The sequence below is a fragment of the Zonotrichia albicollis genome, chromosome 18 (assembly GCF_047830755.1).
Source record: "Zonotrichia albicollis isolate bZonAlb1 chromosome 18, bZonAlb1.hap1, whole genome shotgun sequence".
NCBI classification, from domain to species: domain Eukaryota; kingdom Metazoa; phylum Chordata; class Aves; order Passeriformes; family Passerellidae; genus Zonotrichia; species Zonotrichia albicollis.
In genome coordinates, this window is record NC_133836.1 from 5,762,112 (window position 1) to 5,786,789 (window position 24,678).

Below are 24,678 nucleotides of genomic sequence, written 5' to 3' on the forward strand. Positions count from 1 at the left end.
TGGTGTCTGCTGGCTGCACATGCAGCCCATGTTGTGATTGCTCCATCCTGGAGCTGGTCTGGGAGCCAGAGCTGCACTAAAGGGGAGAGCAGCAGGCACACAGGCAGTGAGGGCTGCTCCTGTGGCTGAGATTTTCCAAGAGCATTGTCATGACAACTGAGCCAAGGAATTCCTTTTCCTGCCTTTGTTCTGGCCGTTGTTAGGTGAGAATGGAACAGTGGCACCCAATTTCTGTTTAATTCCTGTCCCTGTTGTAGATGTGCTCCATTTCATGCCCTGCACTTGGTCCAGGTGCTGCCAACGTGAGCACTTGGCACCTCCCTGTGTCTGAGCAGGTTCCTCCGAACAGTTTGGAGGGAACAATCAGCTTGCCTGTGTTGTTTGATTTTTGATGGGTTTTTTACCTTCCCACAGAGGTGTCCTGGCACAGCTTTGTCTGGGTGTGGGATGGGCAGGGCTGTGCTGAGGGTGCTGCTGGAGCAGGAGCAGGTCACACTGTCGGTCACACTGACACAGGAGCACTGTCACACTGTCTGTGCAGGAGCCAGGGACAAACCAGAGCCTGCCCATCCCTCCAGGGCCACTGAAGCACCCTGGCACCTGTGCTGAGTACCCCTGTAGCTGGAAAGGACATGTCCAGACTGATTTGAGAGCTGGGAGGGAAGGGAAGGGCAAAGACACAGCTTTTATTTGTGCCAGCATGTCCCTGTGTCATCACTGCAGCATCATCCTTGCCCACAGGCACCCTGTGTACTCTAGCTCCTTTTAAAAGTGTTTGTGCTCTATCTACTTTTTAAAATGTTTGCTTATTTGTTTATTTCAGTTTAATCTGAGGCTTGATCCTGCTCAGCTGGCAGGGCAGGGCAGGACAGCCTTTGCTCCCCTGGGATTTTCTGACGTGTGCTGGGGCTGTTTTTGGCTCACAGCATCCCAGTGACTGCAGCAACCACCAGAGCATCTGCTGTGCCAGCTGCACTGCCAGCTCTGCATGGCACTGAGCTGCCTGCCTGAACCTCACTGTGCAATAACAAAGGGTCATTTACAGAAAGGGACTTTGCTTACAAAAGCAAAAAATAAGGTGGACATAGCAGTGAATCCCCTCAAACTCAGAATTCAGAATTCAGGAGCAGGAGGTGTTTGCAGCTTTGTGGCTGGGGGAGGCACCTGCTCAGATCTCTGCTCCTTGCTGCTACATCAGGAGCTTTTGTTCTCCAGGTGTGTTGAAGCTCTCAGAGTTTGTTTGCTCTGAGCATTTTACTCCAGCCCTCAGAGGGATCAGGAGCTTTGAATGTCTGCAGGGACCAACAATGTGTACAGCCTTGGAAAGGCAAGGAAGAATGAGGCAGAAAATGTCTTTCTTAGCCTGGGAGCACGACTGGGTGGCTGAAAGGGCAGAGCATGAGCCCCAGCCACAAAGCAGAGGCAGGAGAGAGAAGGAGCAGCCTGTGCCCCTGGGGCTGCTGCTGGGAGATGTGTCCTGGAGCACCTGTGATCCAGCAGCCAGACACCCCAAGGGCACCACAGCATCCTCAGCTTTGGGGAAGGTCTGTCAGAGCTCATGTGTGCAGGCAGATGAAGGGTGAATCCAGAGAAACAGGTGACAGAGCACAGAGCTGCAGCTCCTGCTCCTGGTGGGAGTTCTTCAGGGTGTGCTGCTTTCATCCTGCTGTAAATAACCTCGAGCTCCTTCCAGGCTGTGGCTCACCTCTGGCAAAACCCTCCTGGGAAAATCCACAATTACTGCAGCTCCTCTTTCCATGGAATCTATCCCTGCTCCCAGTCTGATACACAATGGTCTAATTTTACTCTTTAAAAACTTATCTCCGTTTTTAAAATAAAAATTAACTTGCTGCTCATCTTTCATTTCCTTTTCATGCTCTGAGCAGTGAGTAATTAGAGCTGCATCACACTGGAGAAATTACAACAATATGATGTTCCTACAGTTAAATCTGCATAAGTATAATATCTCTGAAAAATAACAAGCTGCTCTAAGGGAAATTAATGATCCCATTGGGACTGTCATTATTCTGAAGCAAAAAGCTCCCAGTTTTCTTTGCCCACTTTCATTTTGGGCATTTCTTTCATTTTAAATACTGGCCACATATTGCATCCCTTTTCACTGGGGCTGGAACATAAATAACAACATGTTTAAAGCAGTGTAAAGTCTGTCTTGGAGCCTATTACAGCTATCACAAGAATATTAGGCAACTCTAAAATTAAGTCAAAGTGCATTTTGCAAATCTGTGTTGGTGGCTATATATCATTACTGTTCATCAAGCCAGTTCAGCCTCATTTTCCTTGGCTCTTTTTTTTTTTTTTTGTGATTTGCTGCTTCTTTGAGGAACATGACTCCATTTATCATAATAAGCATTTATTATCATCATATTCTCCACCCAGGCACAAGCATTATATTTAAGAGAGAATATTTTTCTCCAAAGGAGATGGTGCTGCTGTAGTTGGTGTATCCCTGGATTTGAGAATTCCCCTCTCCCCAACACCCAACACCTATTATCAAATCTTGCATGTGACTGCAATAGCTTTTGCAGTCAAGGTGAATTACAAGGATTCTTGCTGAATCCCTGACAGATACAAATACCTGGTTATCCTTGGCTTTCCTGCTGAACCTAATCAAAGATATTGTTTATTAAAATCCTATTGTCTCTGCAGTGAGGAACAAGGACAAGTTGCTCTGGAGTGATTTAATACTTTCAGCAGTTCTGTGTAAAGATTTATCATGGCCAGGAGAAAGAGCAAACACAAAATGCCTGAGTCATTACTTTTAATTTGCCACTTCTTTAAAAATATGTATACACAAGGCTGAAACCTTCTTTGCAGTTCAGTGTGATCTCTTATCGGCCAGGGGAGCAGACCAAGGCACAAACCCTCATCCTTTCCTTCAGAGGAAGGACATGAAGATTTTGAAGATTTAACCTTGGATTTGAAAGCAAACCATGATGCTTCTACTTAGACTGGCGGCTTTTAGAGTTTTGAGACTTTATGAAATAATTTTATCAGTTTTAATATTCAAACTACCAGTTCAAACCATCCAGATGTGCCTGTGGTTCTCCCTGAGGTGATCCATTGGAGGGGACAATGCTCCTCAGCCCTGCAGTCAGGTCCTGGCCCCACACCAGGGGACAGCAAGACCCCTTTGTGCAGGGCCACACAAACTGAACTCATTAAAAGCAAAAAACCCTTTTTTTCCCAAGTAATGAGCTTTTCTTTGTGATTCAGTTTTATTAAGGACTGTATCACAAGTAAAGCACAAAGATAAATGAGTGAGCACAATTAATAAATGCTCACAATTAATTCAGCTCTCTGAGCTTCTAAACTGCTTATCTAATCATATGTAATCTTCATTCACAGTGCTAAAGCTACCACATTACAACAGCTGTAAATCAATTAGGAAAATGACTTTAGTGGTTCAAAGAAGGTAAAAAGCAAGGTCTGCTTTCCCATGCTCAGGTGAAGGGAATTCTGCCTTACATCTCTGCTAAGGACCAGCACCTAAATGTGAAAGATTTCCATGAAGGAAATCTGCTGCCCTCCCTCCCCTGGGATATGGGATTCAAGTGCAGGAGAGAGATGGGAGAAGGGAGAACATCGCACTATTCCACAATAATCCAGTGGGGTTTCTCTGTTTTCCATGGCTACCTTTTCTGCAGCCTGTTAAATCACAGCAGTCAGACTCACAACCCAAAATCTTCTTATCCTTCATTATCCTACAAGTCCTAGTTGGAACAGCTCCTTATTGTGTGAGAGGAGTTTTCTCTCTGACATTTTAATATTTCCAACCACCGTTCCCAGCTCCTTTCTTTCTCATGGTTAAAGCCACAAAACTTACATTAAAGTAAAAAAAAACCCAAAAAACTCTGTAATCAGATGTGTTCTGGCAAGTTTGGTGACACTCTCTACACTCTGCTGAGTTCCAGGGCAGGATAATATTTGGTCTGAAGGGAGTTTCAAGCCTCCTCTGACATCAGGAGCCCAGTGTTCCTGGCTCTGGAAATCCACCCCTTCCTGATGATGCTCTTGACTTTGAGCCTGAAGTTCCCTCTCTTCACTGTTTTTAATTTGCACATAACTCTTTTGGTGAGATGCTTCTGGTTTAGTTTCATGAGTCTGCTTATTGGATTTAACAGTGTTTCCCCAACTAATTTTCACCAGCAAGCTGAACAGGGCTGGCTTCTCCTTGAGTCATTCCCAGCTGCCAATCCCCTACACCAGACCTGCACTGAGAATAAAAATAAAAGTAACACCCCCAAAACCACTTTGCCTTGCTGCCATCTCTGCCTTCCTGCTGCTCTTCTTCATTTAACAACTCACAGATTTCTCTGAGCATGTGGATATTTATTTGCCCAGGCTTTCAGCTGCAAGAGAAGCTCTCTTTTTGTGTTGGAAAAACAAAAAAACAGGTCTAAATTAAAAAAAAACCCAAACAAATGTAACAAAGACCACACTGTCTGTCCCAAGGTGCAGCTCTCCTTCCCCATGGGTGAGCAGTCTGGAGCTGTCACAGGTGGCTGACCAGTGATGCTCTGCCTGCTCCAGGGGGCTGCCTCTCCCTCAATTCTTCTAAAAGATCAAATTTTACATGGCTTTTCAGGTAAAAGAAAAGGAAAGTTGTTGCTTTGATTATGTTTTATCCTTTTGTCCCAAAAAGTTGCTTTGAAAGCCGCTTGCACAGCTGATCTATGGACACCTTTCTCCTGTAATTCTGCTGTGACCTTTTCACCATCCTTCCACAAGTAGCTGAAAAAATAAAAAAAAAAAAAAAAAGAAGAAAAAACCCCCAAAGCCAAACCAAAGGGTTATAAACAGATATTTTCTTTCTTCTGACTTCAGAGAGAGTGTTTTTCTTTTTTTCCCCTCACAAAACATATTCTTGCTTTACAGGCTTCAAATCTGAAGGAATCAGAACAAATGGTCAGAGCCATGGCAGCAGAAAGCTTTGGACTGAGCACCAGAGAGGTGCAGTCTCCAACCAGTTTGCACTAATGAACAATTCATTTTTTACCTGTGGAAAAGGTCACACTTGAATTTCTGTTTGGTGTTAATATCCCCTGGAGAAGTGACAGATATTTGTTGGGATATGAATTGAAGGGAGAATATGAATATGAAGAGGAAAAATAAAAAAAACCCAAACAAACCAAGACTGAAAATGAAGTGGAATTTTTGGCCAAATAGAAATGTATTTAAATTTTTACTGCTGATGAAATTTTGAACACCAGCTTACAAAGGGTTTAAGGACACTTTCCAAATATGACTGAACTATATAATCTCTTTTTTGGTCAGATCTGGAAGCTTTGAAATATCTTGGAAAAGGAGAGCTTGTGAATGGTATTCTCTTGAAAACTGAAAAAGTTGTATAATAAAAGCTTCTTAATATCACCTGCTTTTATAAGAGCACTTTTCCCCTCACAGGGTGTATTTTCACTTGCCATGTAAAAGCACTCCAGTTCCAAGATTTTTCTATTTTTGCAGAAACATAAATCTGACCTGTATTCCATGCTTTCTAAGAGTTCACTGTCCCAAATCCATTATGTGCCTCTAAGCCAAGCCCCAAGCTCTGGAGATGACACAGTCACTGGTATGGATAATTTGGCTCCTAAACGTTTGCTTTGTGCCTTGAAAAAACATCTTTGAGCAGTTTCTTAAATGTCATTCCTTGCAGTACACAGAGCAGGCAATAAACAATAAAATTATTCACCTTGAAGAAACCATCTGCAGTCTTTAAGGACATCACCATTTTTTGTAGCTTTCAATGGTCCTTTGGGATGCTGTAAGTGTCATTTCAGTGCTGTGTTTCCCATCGTCTCTGTGCCAGCCTCATTTTGCTTCAGAAACAAAAGTGATGATGGGTAAATTAAGAAGAAATTCCGCTCTCTATTAGTCTCTGTATTTCATTTATTTTTTTGCATCTGTCTAATATAACTCTTGGCATTTGGAATTATTATTTGGAGGCAGCATGAGGAGGGTTTCTCCCTGGGATGAGCACCCAGCTGCAGGCTCTGCTGTCCCTGGGGATCCTTGCTGGGCTCAGGACCCCTGACCTGGGTGATGTGCTTAAAACAAAAAGCTCAGGAATTCCCCTTAAAACTCCACCTCCACTTCACAGGAAGAACCTGAGGCTCCAGACAGAAGTTATGGAAAAAACTGCAGGGATGTCCACCTTAAAAAAGGCTCTCACTGTCAGGATATCAGATTATGGGAGATAGATATATATTAAAAAAAAAAAAAAGTATAACATGTATACAATACATATAAGATATATATAATATATAATATATAATATATATAATATATACATAATATATATTACATATATTACATATATATTTATATAAATACAAAACATATCTATAATGATACCTGCATCCACCTCCAGACTGAACCCACTCCTGGCAGAGCCCGTGGCAGGTTCCAGTTAAAGGTCAGAAGAGAAGCTGCTTTTCTGAGGGGAGCAAAGGCTGAGAGCTGCATTTGGAATGGGAATGGGAGAATGGGAGAAATAATGTTGGAATGGGCTGGGAGAAATAATGTTTTTTTTTTTTTAATCAAGTTCCATTGTTTAAATGCTGTATTTTTCAGGATGTGCCATCTCCCTCCTAATGAAAGCCTGCAAGAGCCATCACTGATGCAATGGGCTCTGCTTTGCAGGGTTCAACCTTAGTTAAAAGGTTGTGAGGTTTATTTCTAGAGGCTAAATTTACTGTATAAAATCTTTCCAAAAGCTACTAGCTAATGTAATGAAAAAGCAATCAAACTCTAAGAAAGACCCATTGGAACAGAGACAACCCACCATTATTAATCCAGCTAAAACCAAAGGCTAAGGTCTGTCAGCCTTAAAAATGAAATGAATTCCTTCTTAGCTCTACAACCTTTAATTATTTTCACTAATCGATGAGTTATAAAAATACAAAGAAAAGATTTCAAGCTACACCAGAACTCCTTTTAAAATAAAATTAAATAAAACACAGTAAAACCAGCCTGAGGTTGGAGTGGCACTGTTTTTGCTGTTTTGGTTTCTGACTTCAGAGCCCTCTGTGATGGGATTATTTCTCCATGCCTCACAACCCATCCATTACAGTGCCCATATTGCAGACTTCATGTCACAGTCAACAATAAAAACCACCCTTGGCAACCTCCATTACATCCTGCAGTTAATTTGTGTTCTCACAAAGTGCTTATATTTACTATGAGTGATAATCATAAATATGCATGAGACCTTAAGTGAGGGAGAATGTGCTTGGGAGCTAATACAGCAGGAGGTTTGCCTAGAAGAGATGTCAAAATCAGTTCACTTTTGTTATATATGAGTAATTTAATTTCCTCTACAGTGTTATTAGGGCAAGAATGAAGTAACATTCTTTGGTGTAATTGAAGCAAATCCTGGCAAGACAAGAGGATAACAAAGCTTTTCCATCTCGTCATGTCAAACTCTTACCTTCTACTCAGTGCACACAGACGGCTTCTCTGTGCTGAATTAAATTATCCAGTTGAGTTTATTAACTTGTGATGTCCCATGACCTTCAGCATATTTACTGCTGGATCTTTCAAACTGTCTTTAATTTACTCCTTCACAGCTGACCTCGTTTTTGTGTCAGAGCAGAAATACTGGTGCCATTCAATCCTTCCTCAGCTCTTGATTTTCAGCAGCACATCCCTTGTGGAGCTCTGAAACATGGAGCATTTCCAGTGCTCCCAAACAGGTTCCAAACCCATCAGCCAAGGATTCCTGGGGCTGGGGAGGAGATGTGGGAAGCTGGTTCCATCCTTTCCCCACATTCCTGTGGCAGGGTGATGCTCAAAGGCACCGTGGTTGTAACTCAGGGAGAACAAAGCTGAGAGCTGTGGGACAAACCTGCTGCTGCTGCCTCTCAGGGGGGTGATTTCAGGCAGATTTAATTGATTTCAAGCTGTAATATTCTCCAAAGGATAAACTGGAGCTTTTCCAAAAGAACACGTGGATCACAGGAACATCAGTTATCTGTAGCTGAGCCTGGCCATGGTGGCTGAGCCCCTTGGTACTTTTTCAGCATTTCCAGCCCCACATTGCAACTCAGAGCAAATCCTCTGACTCCAGAGCTTGGAGGCCAAGTACCAGGGGCTGAGTTTCCCAGCCCTGCACTGCAGGCACTGACTGCTGGCCCCTCAGCAAGACCTGCCTTTGATATTTATTTGATCCTTACCAAAATCTCAGACAGTTCTGCTTGGCATCATCCAGCATGGCAAAGGTACATCTCCCTCTTTGCTGTCCTGCTGCTGCCATCCCTCTTACCTCATCTGTAAAAGAGGAATAAATGTCATGTATGCACCTGGCTAAAGCATGTGGGAGCATCAGAGGTGAGGCACTGTGCATGTGGCTGTGTTATTCACACAGGGAAAAGTAAAATGACAACACAGAAGCAATTTGCACCAACTCCTTTTAGCACTGCTCAGCCTGGGAAGGTCGCTGCAGAGAGAGGAAACTCCCCAGCTCTGAGCAGAGCTTGCCTGAAGGAGGAATATTCCACACACCAGGCAAGCCTCAGCTCACACATCAGCTTATCTTGGCCATGCACAAGTCACCCTTTCTTCACCTGGTATTTAAAACTCTTCAGCTTGTACCTTCCTGAATATGAGAGATAAAAACAAGTCATTGCAGGACGAACCCTGGCTGCCTAAACCTCCCCAAACAGGAATGGAATGGATAGAAGCAAACAGAAGCAGATATTTCCCAAGTGTATTGGGTGGAGCCACATATTTGTTGCAGATGTTGTGTGTCTCATTTATCATATTCTTCTACTCTTGGCTTGTTTTTAATTGTTCTCTTGAAATATTATTGCTACATAACTGAATTGTGGGACTGCTTAATTGAGAAAGGTGGTAAATGGCAGGCATTCCTAGAAGAAAGTAGTAGACAAATAGCAGCAAAAATGAAAGAAAATTGAATATCAGCAAATAAAGCAAGGTTTTCTGAAATTTCTCACAGTGATAAATCAATGACAAGCTCCTCCATATCCAAAGAAGGATAAGCCATGGAAATTAGGAGTACCCTGTTACCTTTTCTTGGACTTAATGGATGATGTACCTTTAGGTATTAGACATTCTCCAGGTGTTCAGGATAATTCAGTCCTTTAGCCTTTGGACAGTTTGCTGTCCCTCACCCTCAGCACAGGGTGGGGATCAGGATCACTGCCCTGCAGGGCACTGAGCTGAGCCAGGAGCTCAGCCCACATTCAGCAGAGGGAGCCACCTGCGTCCATCAATAATGCCTCAGTTGAAAACATGCTCCTTGGCAAGTTAAAAATAAGGAAAAGATTAATTCTACCCTGTCTGCTGTGCCCTACATCAGTGCCAAAACTGCTGTGTCCTCTCTGGGCTCCACATATCCAGCCTGAAACACAGCCCCAGGGAAATTATGGATGTGTGTTTAGAGCACAGCCAGAGTTTCTTGGTGGGCTTAATCAATGGGAAGAACATTTCACTGTGCTTCTGTTATGTGCCTATAAATTGATGCAGTGATTCTGAGATTTTTAGGGCTAAAAGAAAATATAATAATCTAATCTGAGCTCCTGGATCCCCTGAGATCCCCCACAGGTCCTGGGTGCTGGCTGATGTTGGAGCAGGGCAGCAAAGGCTCCATCTGTGATTTTACCCCACTGCAGACCTTTGTTGGTGGAACTGAAATGGAAACCCTTGAACTCTGTCAGATGTGGAATAGCAAAGTGTCTTCTGGCTGCTGTAGGCAAAACTGCATCAAGCTAAGCTACAGATGAAATTATTGTTATATTCATTGTGAGGGCTGCTATGACAACAGATGAATGCAGCAGGTAATTTAATTACATTTCTGTCAGCCCTGTGCCTTTCAGGAGACAATGCAGAAGTCAGCAGCATTTTCTTTTAATATTGCAGGTGGCACAGAAAATGCCAAATTCTCCTCCAGAGGGTCTAATGAGAGCATTTCACTTGAGTCACAAATTGTTATTTAGGTTTCCTGAAGGATCACTCCTGTTTTTCCCCCAGCACTTCCCACTCCATGAGCATTCCCTTCACTCTGCTCACAAGGCTGTGCCACACACCCAGAGCTGAATCCTGACACAGAAAACCAGATTTTCTCACCCACAGGGGACCCTGCACATCCCTTCCTGCTTCTCTGCCTTTCCTGGGTGGTTTTGGGAGCCACCACTGCCTTGGTGCATTAATGGGAAAAAGCACTGAGGGATGGAGATGAGAAAATTCCCTTTTCCCTCTGTGCAGCAGGGAGAGGGAAACAACTGCTTTAAAGACAAGGTATTGACTTACAGAACAGAGGGAAGTTAATAGATATTGACTCCCACTTGTTTCAAGTAGGTCACACAGTGCAGGATTGCATTGCACAACCTCTGAGGGTTGGGGGTTTGCAATTCTTGCCAAAGGAGCACAATTTTAAATATTGTTGTGTGTGTGTCATTCCCTTACACTGAGGGACAGCATTTTCCTATGCAAAAGTCCTGATTTCTGTGGAGCTGGGTGAAAACCTGCTCTGAAAAATTCAGTGGGTGCTGTGGGAGCTCAGCATGACTGGAGATGTGATCTGTGTCCTACCAAGGCTGGACCCAAGACCATCCAAATAATCTTATAATTCACATTAATTAAAGCAGGAGCATGGCAATTATCTATTGTTTATCAGAGGAAACCATCTGAGGAGCAATCCTGCCATGCCAGGGTGTAAACTCAGTTGCCATGTAATTAAGTCATGGCTACAGAAGCACTGAACAAATGTGCAACAAGATTCAGATAATACCTTAATGTGATAAGAAATACCCAGGCATTTAGCTGGCATTGAGGAAATTAGCCACACCAAATTAGATATCAATGAACACATTTGCAACCATGTCAGTTACCATTCTGAGCATAAATTGAAACCTAATCAATTATTTCTACGGAGGTCTGGCATAAACTCAGATTAGGAATTGAAAAAATGCTGTTATTTCGTAACAGTATTTTATATAATATTTTATATTTTTTTATAATGTTATAGATGTTGTTCTATAAGTGTGTGTTTTATGACACTGACAAAGATGGTGTGGCATCACTGCCTTCTCCCCTGTACCTCCCTGGAATGAAGAAAGAAAGATGGAATAACAGCAGGACAAAGAGCAGCAAGGCACAGTTTAGAGTCAACACTAAAGGGATTGACAAAACTCTGATATCTTGGGACACCCAGCCCTTTTCTCATCTCCTGAAAATCTTTGTCCCTTGATTTCTCCTTTGGCATGTGGAGGTTATGATATTTCCATTGTAAGGAGCTCTGAAATGCCTCTTGATGGAAAACTCCACCAAATGACAGGGATGCAACCAAAGCTGCCCACAGCCTCTCCTCATCACCTCCCTCTAAACATACTCAAGGAAATAAATAAAAATAAATAATAAAAGCTGATATTGCCAGGTATCTCCATCCTGAAGCAAAGTGGGGACTCTTCTAAGGGACACTCCAGGATCACAAGCTCAATTCCATGTGTGTTCAGCCCTTTACAATCACACTGAAACATCTAACCATTAGATTTTTTCTTATGCATCTTCCCTCAAACAGCATGATCCATGTCCATATAATTATCTCCCAGCATCCCTAAAAGATCAGGACCCATTTCCAGTCAAGTTTCTCAAAAATGCAAAAATTGCCCTTTAACATCCTAGCACCACCTCCCTCCCTCTGTGAGGCACAGCCTCTCACTCTGACTGGCAGTTTTTACATGATTATTCACAGTGCCTTTATTCATCCTTCAGAGGGAACTGTCTGGCATCTTCCAACCACCAATTTCTCTCAGGGTCTGTCTTTTTCTCTGATGAAAAGGAAATATTTTGGTATGTGCATCCAGCCTTGCTGCTCAGACAGTTTAATGAATACATCAATAAGGCACAGACCAGAGGAGGAGAGGGAGGTGCACAGTCATTAGGATCCATCATTAGCATTTTGCACACCACCATCAGCTTTTGTGCAGGAGCAATTAATACAGCAATAAATACCACAATGGGCTGCAGAAACCTCATTGAGGCTGGGAAGTGTAAACAGTGCCCTCCACTTAAAATAATTGTGAGAAGCATTTAAGAACCTTCACGGAAAGGAGCAGCTGAAGCCTCTGCTGGAGGCACAAAAATCCACCCCCAGACATGATGGAGAAACATTCTACCATCTTAAAAAGAAGCCAAATGCTGGCCACATATCAGCTACTGAAGCAATTATCTGGAGCATCCTTCCAGATCCATAAGCTACCAGCCCACCTAAGTGTAAATACTAGGTTTAGAGAAGTGTAAACAGGGAGTTTACTCCAGTCAATTTATCCCCCGACATGACCTAGAGCATCAATTGGTTTATTCTGGCTGCATGAAGAAGGACGGGTGATACCTCATGTGTTGGTACACCAAGAAATTTTGAACAGTCTTGCAAGAAAAATGTTTCTCTTTGTATTTTTGACTTGGCTTACAAACCCTAGTGCTGGATTTACTGTCCTGGCTGGAAAGAAGTGTGACAGTAAAATGGGAATGTCCTGTATGGCCAGAGACAGGGCCTGGCTCTGCAGGATCTGTCCCACATGGAGTCAGAATCCTTGCTCTCACTTCAAGCCTTTGCCTTGGGTACAATTCTTCACCCATCCATCTAAAACACCTCTCAAGGTTAAGTTTGCCCAAGGAAAGCACAGGCAGGAAGAATCCTCTCCCACAGTTTGCTTGTACACACCAGTTACCAGCAACTTTGTTAATAACACATTGCCCATGCAAATTAATTCAGCTTAGAGAAACAAGTCTTGATGATTATAAAATGCTGCAATCACAGTATTGCTTCTGGCCAGCTGAGAGTAAATTCATCAAGCATTTGTTATTTAAAGCTGCTCTGGTGATAAATGCTTGCCTTCATTTATGATTGTACACCAAGACAGGGAGAAAATGGAATACATAAAAATGACTGCATGATGGGAATCCCAACAGAAACCACCCCAAACAAAGGAGGGGAGATGGAATCTCTTCCTACAGGATATGCAGCCACTCATCCTCCTGTAATGAGGTTCTGCTGGAAGAAAAGCAACAACAAACACCAGTTTTGCTCAGGCAGAAGGACTGAGTGTGCTCCTGTTGGCTGCATCTGATAAAAGCCTTTTTATGCCAAGGTCAAGGACGGGGTGCAGTGATGTCTCTCCTGCCCAGCACTACACACACAGCAGCTGCTAAGATTAGGGATGCTCCCTCCATGTGTGCAGAGCATTTAAAAAAGGAGGATAAACTCCTCTGAGTTTTTGATAACAGCCCTGCTACTGCTGTGGACCTTTGCTCTGTGTATGACATTACAGTAAAAACAAAAGGGAAATGAATCCAACAGTAAATACCCACAATTACACTGCACTAATTGTTTTAATGGGTTTATGTGGAGTCAACGTTTCAGGCAGTGCTGCCCATACAGAGCAAGTAATTAACTCCACTGGTATTCAGAGTAATGGCAATTAAATACAATGAGCTGTTCTGCTAATGAATGTGGTGAGAGCAGTGCAAGGCAGGGGGAGTTAGCTGTAACTTTTAATTGGATGAGCTCTGCCCAGCTGCCTCCTGGCAAGTGGCTGATGGCAAGTCCATCAAGCTGATGATCATGGCCAGTCCCGGGGGATCTGAGGGTGGGGGATTCCAGGAGATGTTTTTCCACATTTGCTGTCAGGGCTTTGTCCTGTGGCAGGCACAGGGAATCTCACAGCAGCACTGACCTGGGGCTGATTTGTGAGAGTCTTTCCAATAGAGGAGAGAGGAAAAGTGTCCTTGTGCAGGGTGGGGATGTTCAGCATCCTCCAACAGGTCAATGCTTTATAAATTCCACCTGTGCTGTCCCTGGGCAGGGAGGAAATGCTCCTCTGGACTGGGCTGGCATATCAGAGAGTCCTGGTCCCAGGTGGAGGGAAAAAAGAAAATCTAAGGACAAGAAGAAGCAGAAAACCCTTGGACACAAACCTCTTGGCAAGCTGTGTTTGCCAAACCACTGTTGTCATTTATCCTAGGATAACATCTTAGAAAAAGGAGCTGAGTTCCCATCTACGGCTCTATAAGGAAATTATAAAGCAGCTATCTATTTTTTCATTAAAATTAAATAATTGAATCTGTCCAGATTCATGTACTTTCTCCCCATGAGATATCCAGGAGAATTAAGTTTCAATTGACTTTCCAGACCTTGGTTATCATAGGAAGCTTTTAAAAAATCGGGACATTTGGCAATTTGAAATTCAAATGGGTTTCAGTCAATATGTTTACTATTGCTAGACAGGCATCTTTGTCCCCTGGGTGTTTAATGCCTCAATAAGTAATTGGTCCTTTCATCTTTTATAGGCACAGAGTGAAGAGTTTATGGCTCATACAGTGAATTGTCAATACAAAGGATCTTTGCATCAGTTTTAAATAACCCAGCTCCCAGCTCCATTAAACCCTGTTTAAAATCCCCCCTCCCTCCACACACCCACTACAAGCCTTGCAGCATCTCTTCCCTCCCCTGATTTTCAGTGGCATCCTTAAAGCAGCTCTGCTTCACTCCCCAAGCCCAGACACAGGCAAAAAAGGGACTGAACATAAAGAATAAGAATTTTCCCCCAACACACTGAAATTGCAAGGATTTCCAGGAAAATCCTTGTTATGCCTTTATCCATCAAGTATTAAACCCCAAGAAAATGTTTGTTTTTTCCTGGAGAAAAAGTTGTTGTGTTAATTTCCAAGAAGCTCAGAACTGAAAGTTACCTTATTTCTTCAAAACAGGCACTTTCATAATGTGCTTTTCTTTCAACAAGCCAGGATTTTGCCAGAGGAGCAGCTTCCTTTGGCCAGTTTCCAATGAGGCAGAACATCAAAAAACTTGTTTTGCTCTGTGGAGCTCTGTCTCTGAGTCACACACTGGCAGCTCAGGTCTGAAGCCGCTCAGGTTTGCACTGGATTTGTGCCAGCTGTGCCAGATGTCACCTGTGCTGCTGCAGAGCCACTGTCACCCCTGTGCAGTCACATTGACCTCACAAGAGCCTTTGTGCAAGGACCAGGCTCTGAGAAGCACAGCCAACCTTCCACATTTTCCTTTTTAAATATGGTGCTGCCTGCCATTTGAGGATGTGGAGGAAGCCTAATATCAGAACTTGCACTGAGTTTTGGGCTGTGAAGAGTTGTGGGACATGCAGAGTTTAATTTAACTTTCTGTAATGATGGGAATAATTTCTTTTCTTGTGTAGGGTTTTTTGTTTGTTTGTTGGGGGTTTTAAAGTCAACCAGCACAAAATACCTTTTTCAGGCTAAGTTTCTTATTCAGTCAGATCTAAAAAGGTTTGGGAAGTCCCATTTCTCGAGGCCTTCAACCCAAAGGGCTGCCGCATGATTCTGGTCAGTCAGTGCTGCTTCTGAACCACAGAGATTTTCCCTGACTCAGTGCACAAGAAAATATTGAGCCTCTCACAAAGGATCTCCTCCATTACCCTTGTCCTGGCCCTCAACTGGGGATTAGTGACGAGGCTGTGCTGATGGATATCACATCTGGCAAACTGCTTGCAGAACCAGATTTGTGTTCTGAGAATGGAGAAACAACTCAGTGTTACTTTTCCTTATCAGAATGGCAGCATGTCCTCTTGGCATTGAGAGATCAAATGAATCTACAAGCAGCCACTATCTTATCCCTTAGTCTGTAAAGCCAGACAAAATCAGAGCCCAAGCTGATCAGGATGAAAAAATCCTTCTCTTCAGTCAGTCATTTTTTCAGTCCATGTTTGCTCAGCCCTCAGAGGAATGAATAGAATGTAAAACAACTTCCAAAGGAACAGTCCTTGTATCAGCTACAATACTACAACAGGAAACTTTGCTGGGTGTTTTTCCAGCTGGTGACCCTGCTCTGGGACTGTGGTAGCTCTTGCTCTCTGCTGTCTGAGCAGGCACTTGGTATTTATCCTGCTCCTGCTGCTCGTGGTGCTGCAATTCTACATCAGTTTCCCATGGCTTGGCATGAGAAATGCCTTCTCCTAGGATCAGACAGGGCAAAATTAATTAATAGATAAGGGTCCTCACAATGGAGACTGATTTGCTTTCTTATCCAAAAAGCATTGCAGATTAAAAACTGGAACTGAACAACTCACAGAAAGCTGGAACTGCTGGAGAAGTGGGAGCTCTCATCCTTTGCAGATTAGGGAGACCCTCACCTGCAATCAGGATTGCAAAATTCCCCAGTCCAGCCTGGCCACTAATCATTCCCTTTGCTTCATTCAAAGGACCACAAAGGGAAATTTTCTTCCCTGATCAGGAGTGTGGGGAAGGCAATCACTGCCATTTGCATTCAATCAGATGTTTGCTGCCAGTGACAGAAGAGCATGGAGACTACTTGAAAAGCAGCAAAAAGTGCTATGCCATTTCCCTAATTAAACCCACCATTCTGCTCTAAAATTGATGAATAACGACACAACTTGACTCATAATCCCTTTGTCTTCTATTATTTACTCTTTTTTAACAGTGATTTAGGGGAAGGTAGTGCTTTCATTATTCTTGTTAATTACCTCTGTTCTCTACTTCAGCTTGTAGAATGTAATTGCCTGAAACATAAATCAAGTCTTGTCACCTAAGTTCACACACCATTAATATTATTCTGGCCATTCCTATAAAATCTTTATAAAACATGATTTCATGTGTGCCACTCAGTGCCATGTTGTGTTGAAGATGCACAAAGAATTTTCTGAGGACTAAACAGGTGTGTGTACTAAACTCCCTGTTTGTGCTATGTGTTTATGTTTCCCTAAGGACAAAAAACCCAAACAGCATTAATTGGTCAGGGGCTGTAGATCCAATTAACAGCCCAAGCCCTGCTAAGCGGCTGCCGACACTTCTGCACAGGGAAGCAGAGGCAGCTCCATGAGCAATGAGCTCTCCTTCACTCCCCACCCCTGAAAACAATAATTTCATTGCATTCAACAACAATTACTAGGCAAGAGGGTAGCAAAAAAATGCAGCAGCTACTCACTTGAGTGATTATCAAGTTTCTTTCTGTAGGTAATCTCCAAACAAATTATTTTCATCCTCTCTGCACTTGATACCTGGAATCAGACAACTGTGAATCACAGAGAGCAGACACCTTCCAGAGGCTGTTTTTTTTTCTCCCCATTGTAAATTTTTAGTATTGCTTATGATTATATGTAAGAAAAAATCTATTAGAAGGAGAGGGAAAATCTCTCCGAAGGAAAGGAAAGGCATTACCCCCAGTTTGTTGTTGACATGATATTACCTCAGTGTTTGTCAGGTTTCTGGTAGTGAACAAGTTTATACACGGCACTTCATTTCTCTAACAAAACACTTGGCTGTATGAACAGCAGTAATATCCCAGCTGAGCCTACTGAGAAACATCTTTATTATCTCTCTCAATGACAAAACCAACCAAAAAAACTCCAATTTATTTCTTGCAGATTCATCTACTGCATTATTACCTAAGTGTGCATTTGGAGGTACTGGATCAGCTAATGGGAGCCCTTCAGCCAACAATTATTATCAAGTGTATTTCCATTAACTTCCATTCCCCACAATCATAGAAAGGACAGCCTATAATACTCTGCAATTGCATTTACAATTGTTAATTACTGTAAATTCAGTGTTTGAGCTAAGAGCATTTGCTCTCTCCAGGTTTTTACCTGATGGATGGTGGCTGTTACAGCTTTTAGATGGGTTTGCAGTGGTGAGGTCCTGTCTGGGGGTTTCTCCTGCCTCACACCAGTGTCCAAGACCCAAATCTGACCTTCCCAGCACGACAGCCCTGTCAGGAGCAGGACTGTGAAAACTCAAACAGCAATGCAGATCTGAGAGGCATGGGCCAAAGGGAAGCAGCAGGGGGAAGTCTGAAAAATGAAATCAAGAATTTTTCTCTGTGTTTTCCTATTCTTTTGTTGACTGCAAGGAAAAATATTTCCAGCCTGAGTCCACCTGGGGTGATGGCAGTCTCAAGAATGCATTTTATCAAGGGAAAGCTTTGTAACTTGGTTACTTTGGGGGCAGGTAGGGGAGAGGGGGGAGAGAGTGGAATAGAATAAGAAATATCAGTCTTTAAATCAATTTTGTTAATCTATGCCAGGCTGGGGCAGGGAGCATGAAAGAGGTAAGTCAAAGGCCATACTCACCAAAAATTACAGTTCCCAGAATAAGAAATCAGCTTAATTTTATTTTTTTTTCCCCAGGGAAACATTTATTTCTTAAAATCAAGTCTATCTGATACAAGCCATAGAGGCAAAGCAAGTCCTGGGACTTCTCAATGCAGAAGCACTACAGAGGTGCAGGTGCACCTTCTGGAGATTTCAGGCTCAAAAGGAGGGGATAATTTCTCTCCAGTCCTAATTTAAACTGCTAGAAATGAGAACTGCTTGAACCTGACTCCCCAGCCTAAAGCAGTAACCCAATAGGGTGAACCATGAGGCATCCAATCCCATTTTAGGCTGGTTTTGTAGGAAAAATTGACTGTCTTTCTTGGCAACCTGTTTTTCTACATTGAGACATCTGAGATGTCTGCTGAAAGATAAAATTCTGCTCTGGTGGTTGAAGCCCTGACCTTCCCAGCAATGCTGGTTGGGAATACAAGTGTCCAATGCGGATGGTCAGCAAGGAAGGTTGCACCACCAGGGGCTCCTTTCAGTCAGACACTGAATTTATTTTCATGCCAAGCAGGTCCCTCTGCAAGTGATTTAATTAAAACTTCTGAATTAATAAGCTTATCCTTCATTAGTAGTCAGAGTAATAAAAGCAGCATGGAACTTCTCTCTAATGAAACAAAACATGCCTAAAAAGGCAAAAAAAGAATGTGACGAAGCAGCTGTAACTCTGTGAGCTGCTGCTGGTGCATCAATGTAATGACTATCAGGCAACTGCAGGGTGTGTTTTAGGAAGGGGAGAAAGGCTCAACAAAGGAGTGTGTGTCAGAAATAATGGAATCAGCTTTGGAGGTCAAAACCACAGGAGAACACTGAGATCTGGTGTTGCTCAGTGTTTTAATAAGCCAAAGCTCCTCAGGTTGCAGAGGTGATGGGTGTAAGGCTCCTGATCCCTTCCCAGGAGGGCAGTGGAGCAGATTATCCAAAATCCCTTTGTGAGGAAAAGTCACAAAACCACAGCGATCCCAGACATGGCAGATGCTGAGGCCAGATCACAAGGTTGTGCATCAGGCTCATCTTTAATTCTGGCTGCACCACACACCATTTAATGCCTTTTGTCTTTCCTTAAAGTTTTCTGTTGTTTCATAGTTCTGCCCAAGTTTTACAATCTTCTGTTACAAACCCAATGTGATTGTATCTCCTGCACAGCTGGGGGCTCCTGAAGCCAGTTTTCTAAAGAAAATGTGTTTTCTATCCATTGCTTCCATGAGCCTCCCTACTGTGAAGAGTTTATGCTTAGCTACACTAAGGACATAATAAATGCAAAAGAAAAGGAGGTAAAACAAGGATTTAAAGACCTGTATCAAATTTCATCACTGGAAGGTCTGGCAATGAACAAAATCCTATTTTTTTTCCTGTTTAATGCATTTTGCAGTTCATTTTTTTTTAAACAGAAACATCCACCTAAGGGATATTTTTTGTTTTTATTTAAAGTACCTAAATGGGTGAACTGGTCAGACTCTAATTGTGTCTGAAAGGCTGCAGCTGACACACACTGGAGACTTAATTATGTAGTGTGTGGCTCCATCTGTCAGCTGCAATATCTTTTGTTACCAAGAATCAAGCTGCCATAGAAGATGACGTGACAGATTCAATTTGCTTTCACAGGGATAAGAGTTATGTGGGCATTTGAATGATGCTGGAAATGAGAACTACATTTACAGTCCTTGTGTAGAAATTGAAATGCTATTTACAGCAGAGTTTGTCCAAAATATGAAGCCAAGATTGAATGGGTGGCAGTCAATGTGAAGCTGAAAACCAGGAAACAATTAATTAAAATATCATTAAATGGAGGATAGACTTCAACAAAACTGCACCCATGCACATGCAGAAGAATTCTGAAGAGTGCTTTTGTGTTAAATTACTGTAAACAGCAATTGTACTAAAATTCAAGCACTTCTACAGGAAATTTGAGGGCAAAATGCAAAGATCATGAAATTCCATTTGGGAGGGAGAGGGGATAAAGTTTTCCCTTAGAACAGAGATTTTTGACCTTTTTCAACCTATTTACTATAAATCATTTTCTAGGCTGATGCAGATTACTGTAAAACTCTTTAGACATGATGGCTGTAAGTTTGTCTTTCCTTTCTGCCTTTGTAGAAGCTCACAGATCATGTAGTGAGGTACATATAATTTTTTTCATAATTTTTGTTAGCACACACCTCTCCCATTTCAGTTTGTGAAGCCCAAACAGACAACATGGGAAGCAAAATAACCAATGATGGGATATTTACAAAGAGAAAATACAGAAGAGTGAGTTGTATACTACAAGGGATTTTGTTATTTGCTCTAAAATGAAGGCTTGTTAATTAGGAAATGCTTTTCACAACTGATTTAATTTGAAATTGGAGAGGACCCTTTTCATTTGCTTATAGGCTGCCATATATTTCAACTGATGAACAACAACATTATTTTTAGCAAGCTATACATTCATCACAGAGAGATGCATCTGGCAGTCTAACCTGCCATTAAGTCAGTAGGCAATAAACAGTTTTGAAAAACTCCCTATATTTATCAGCTTTTGAATTCAACAGTTGCCCAATTACCCCTAAAATTGTTATAATCTTAGTTTGAGGTGAAAAGCTTTCATTGAAAATTTACTAGTTATCTTCCCTAAATGTTAGTCATAAACAACACCACTAAATCGTAAAAATATAACAGCTTGCGATTAATCTGGAAAGAAATTTGTATTCAGTTCTAAATGTTCTCTCATCCCAGCACCCAACCAGGACTGATAAATTGAATTAACTTACTTAGTGTGAGGTTTGCTGGGAGCTTGCTTGCAAACCTCCTTGGAATTTCTATTTTAGCATCCTGGCAGAAGTGTGAAAATTCAAACTCCAAACCAGATTTTCTGCGAATGGGTGAGGATCTTACAGAATCCTGTCTGCACTTTCCTGAACATGCCTCCAACACTCATTTTGGACTCTGTCTATGCAGGTTTTACCTCTCAAAGGCCAAAGCAACCTGAGGCCAAGCAAACCATGGTTTCTCCATAACTGCATCTTCTGCCAAGCAAACGGAGCTTCTGAGCAAACTGAACCCTTTCCCTACTCTGTGTTTAGGTTTTCAGTGTGAGCCACAGCCATGGAACAAACAGGAGACAGGAGCAGCAGGGCTGGGCACAAGGACAATGCTCTGGGCTGGTGGCAGCCGCAGCTCAGCGCCAGGATGAGTCAAACCATGACTTTATGCACTCCACCAAGCAGGTGCGGATGCATTTCCCACACTAATTTGCATTTGCAGCCACTGAAGCACCCCCTCCTCTGCAACCATTCATTCACATCCGCTCCCTGTTTGACAAACTGTAACTGGAGCTGAAGCTGAGCAAGAACTGATCCTGGTTAATGAGAATTCACTAAACACTGGTTGGAATATTGTGCCGCAGACATCTTTTATGAAAAATCCTTTTTTCTCCTGAGAAGCTGAGAGGCCTCAGGAACAAAATGTAAACAATGGTTATCTGCTGCTGTGGAATGCAACAGGTGCATCTGTGATTGGTCTCATGTTGGTTGTTTCTAATTAATGGCCAATCACAGTCCAGCCGGCTCGGACTCTCTGTCCAAGCCACAAGCCTTTGTTATCATTCTTTCATTTCCTATTCTTAGCTAGCCTTCTGATGAAATCCTTTCTTCTATTCTTTTAGTATAGCTTAAATATAATATATATCATAAAATAATAAATCAAGCCTTCTGAAACATGGAGTCAGATCCTTGTCTCTTCCCTCATCCTCAGACCCCTGTGAACACCTTCACAATATTCCTCTTGTTTGCAGCCTAACTTGAGAGCTGCTGGAGGAAAGAAGCAAATCTAACCCATGAAACCAGGGTACCAGTGCTGCTCCAGGGAAGGGATGGCTGGAGGGAGGATGCTGCAGGGGCAGCTGCAGGATCTGCTCTGCAGGGAGGTGCCCAAGGGCTCAGGGGGCTCAGGGCTGCTCCAGCTCCCTCCTGGCATCCTCTGATGAGGATGAGCCATTCCCTGCCAGCTGACAGAGCCAGCCTGTGAACTGACACCTGCCAGCTGGCTGCAGCCCTGGGAGGAAGGTGCTTTTTATTTCATCCCCATATTTATCCTCTCCAATGCCTCCCCTTTGCCTCCTTGCCAGCAGAGCCCCTGAGGAGCCTCAGGGCAGGTGGGGACAGAGCAGTGGGGGATGCTGCAATGGGAAAAGTGGTGCCTGCCCTGCAGACAGGTTTGTTTAGCAGCCACACAGGCGCCTTGATGCCTTCCACATGCAAATAATGTTCCTTGCTTCCCAAATGCACAAATCAAGCAGAAAAAACCTCCAGACCTTTCAATTAAATCCCATCTAACAGGCACCATAGGAGGCTTTTGACCAATGCAGAGAACTGAGATATGTTTCACTTCAGTAAAATGGGTAAATAGTTTCTGCTGCACACCAGAAAAATGGAGAAGACATGCAAACTTTAAACAGCCATTTGGCATTAAATACTTGTAAAAGCCTTTTTTCCTTAGATTAATATCTCACATTTATCTGCACTATACATTTTGGAGACATGGTGAAAATTGCTTATTTCTAATAAAATGTAGCAACAGTACCCTGAGGAAAAATTACTGTGTTATGAGATATTTTTCCCCTCTACCACAGCCAATTTAGTTTTCATTTAAAATTCAATAACTGCATCATACTCAGAATCTTCCATGACTGTCATAATGACTTTGAACAAAAAGTGTGCTGTAAACAAGGAAGATTAGAAAGACATTATTGAGGTAATTTCTCCCCAAGTTTCTCTCACACAGTCAGGGATGCAGAAAAAGGATACAACAGTTAGTGTGGATATGATTTAGAAATAAGCAGGAGAAAGCAAGCACTTTGTTCTGCAGATACTTTGGTAATAAAAGCATTACTGCCCCCATTTTATTTGAGATATATTTTACTGCTGGGTGGAAGGAAACACTTCATTGTTTTCTCACTGAAATGTTGATGTAAGTGAGGAAGACAAACAGTATAATATTGTTAGGAAAATGCTGCCTACTTGCTGTAACATCTTCTTTCCTTGTTTCTCCATGAGGGGCTCTGACAGCAGCACTGGGATGGGCAGGGGCTCCTGCTCCAGCCCCTCCATCCTGCACCCTGCTGCTCTCCCAGTAGCACCATTTCAGGAGAAAAGGCAGAAGGAAAAGAATATTCCCCTTTTGTCCTTGCCTGGTGAGTGCCTTGTAGAGTCCCCTTACATTTTTGGAACCTGCTCTTCCCTGCTCTCTCCAGGGTTGCACAAAAAGACACCTGAGCTGCTGCCTTCTCCCCAGAGAAGGACTGAGTGCTCTTAATTAACAGAAGAATGAAAGTAAAAAAAAAAAAAAAATCTGGCCAGATTCCTATCCTCTTGACTAATCTAATCAATGGATATTACAATGCTGATAGCGAATTTCTGGGGCTTGCCAGGTGATTAAACCAGAGGAGGTCTCTGTAGGCCAAACCCTGATCACATTTATACCAGACAGTCTTGCTGGTGTTCTATAGGCACAGGATCATGTTAACAACATTGACTTTCTCCCCTTTGCATTTATCAACATTTATATCCCAGGAACTGATAGGCCACCTGCAAGCAGAGCTAGCTTTTTACATAGCTATGGCGTAGATGTCTTCAAAAAGTACAGGAAGCTTTCGACAAGCGGACTATGAAGAGCAAACAGAAGTTTCAAAAAGTAAAGCAAACTCCTGTAAGTGAGCAAGTAAGTCCTGATGTGTTTTCTGACACACAGAGAGTAAGAACCAGTCTCATTGCACAGGACTGCCCTCAAAAGATAATCTACTACATGGATTTTCCATTTCCCTGTGGTGGGGTGGTCTCTACACAGTCACAAAGATTTGGGTGCTCTGGTTCATTCTCTGCTCAGTGCTGCATATGTGATTTGCTGTAAACACTTGTCCCCAGTCCTCATTTTTGAGAAAGGTAAGAAACAAAAGGATGGACTCTGCTTCATCCTCCTGCCATGCTTTTGTGCAAGAGCAAAACAATTGTGTGGGTTCTTTCCTGCAGCATGGCCACACCACACTGATTCAACAGTTGGGATTATAAGATAAAAGGATGCTGTTCAGACTGATTAATCAAACCCCCTTACGCTTGCAAAAGCCTAATTATTCTTTGATCTACATTAATGACTTCAGAAAGCATAGCACACCTGGTGGGAGTTCTCAATGGGGAGCATTTTAGACTAAAAGGAAAACTCCTCCCTGCGTCACAAAAACCTAATTTGCTTATATCAGTAGAATCAATTGTTTTATACAGAACTGTGTCTCCCACAGGTACTGTTGGTTATGTGGAGAGATAACGTGGGCAGCTTTTACTTTTATTTGATCAAAATGGTATTTTTTGACAAATAGCAAACTCCATCTCAGGGTGACTTGGAAAACCACATTGTTATCACAAACTGTGGCTGTCTGCAGCTTTTTATTGAACAGCCTGGCTGTAACTCATGTGAGCACAGAGGTCTTATCTCATGGTTTCTGCATTCTCTGGGAGATGAGTGAGTGGCTCATACCCCAATTTAAAACTCAGCAAGAGAT

General features: G+C 42.6%; 1 long non-coding RNA gene across 1 annotated transcript in view; it reads right to left on the reverse strand.

The window, feature by feature from the left end:
• Positions 1-5,710: 5,710 nt before the first annotated feature.
• The window catches only part of LOC141731155 (uncharacterized), a 68,272-nt gene continuing 49,304 nt past the window's right edge, over positions 5,711-24,678 (reverse strand). The window contains exons 2-4 of the long non-coding RNA XR_012583094.1: positions 7,448-8,286; positions 6,373-6,477; positions 5,711-5,837 (exon numbers count right to left, since the gene is read on the reverse strand). This is a non-coding gene — a long non-coding RNA (uncharacterized LOC141731155). The remainder of the gene's footprint in view (positions 5,838-6,372; positions 6,478-7,447; positions 8,287-24,678) is intronic.